The sequence below is a fragment of the Penaeus monodon genome, chromosome 27, assembly GCF_015228065.2.
Source record: "Penaeus monodon isolate SGIC_2016 chromosome 27, NSTDA_Pmon_1, whole genome shotgun sequence".
Taxonomy (NCBI): domain Eukaryota; kingdom Metazoa; phylum Arthropoda; class Malacostraca; order Decapoda; family Penaeidae; genus Penaeus; species Penaeus monodon.
Window position 1 is genome coordinate 2,964,125 of NC_051412.1, and position 832 is coordinate 2,964,956.

Here is an 832-nt window from a genome sequence, read left to right on the forward strand (position 1 = left end):
CAAAAATGACCAGAGTTGAATTTCACGGAGGTGGTGCCCCGTGCAAAATACGTCACCTTTCAGAGAAAAGGCAAACCACTTTCTGAATTTCTTGTTCTTCTTCTTTTCTAAACAAATAATCAAGTATCTCAATTAATTACTGAAATCTATCAATAAAAAATTCGCTCTGCAACCTCTCCCCGTATCAGAGCATCATAAGCTAAAGATCCAAGGGAGGAGTTTCCTTTTTAAAAATACCGACATACAAGAAAAGAAAGATATTTTTCGTTCAGTACCGACTCCGCCCCACTGACCCTGTCCTCATTTCACTCTAATCTCTTTTCTGGCTCTCTGCCCATCGCTCTCGGTACGTACACACTAGCACACGAAGACGAGCTGCTTTCTTTAGGTAAGAGCGTAATTAGAAGTAAAATTAATTCCATGAGCAATTTTGAAAAGAGTTGCCGAGCACTCGGTGGCCTCAAGAACAATCGAGCCCGGAACTGTACGCATTCATGACCTTTCGTGACTCTCATACTCTAAGCAATGTACATGCATGTTTCGAAGCACTCCACAGACCCGCTACATCTTAATACTGGAACAAAACACGCATTCTCAAGGAGTGATTAGTATGTAGTTTCATCAGAAGTTGTTTATGGGTGTCCCCCCTTTCTGCGATTTGCTGGTAGAATTTCCATGGTTATGTCACCCTCTTCCTCTTAGTTCATTTACGCTTTGGACAAACTCTTGGCTTTCTTTTGGGTATAGGACACAAATACGTGGCTGATATGGCTGAAGGCTTGGTACTCCAGCCTAGCCGTTATTGTGATGATAAGCATGTTTCCAAAAAATT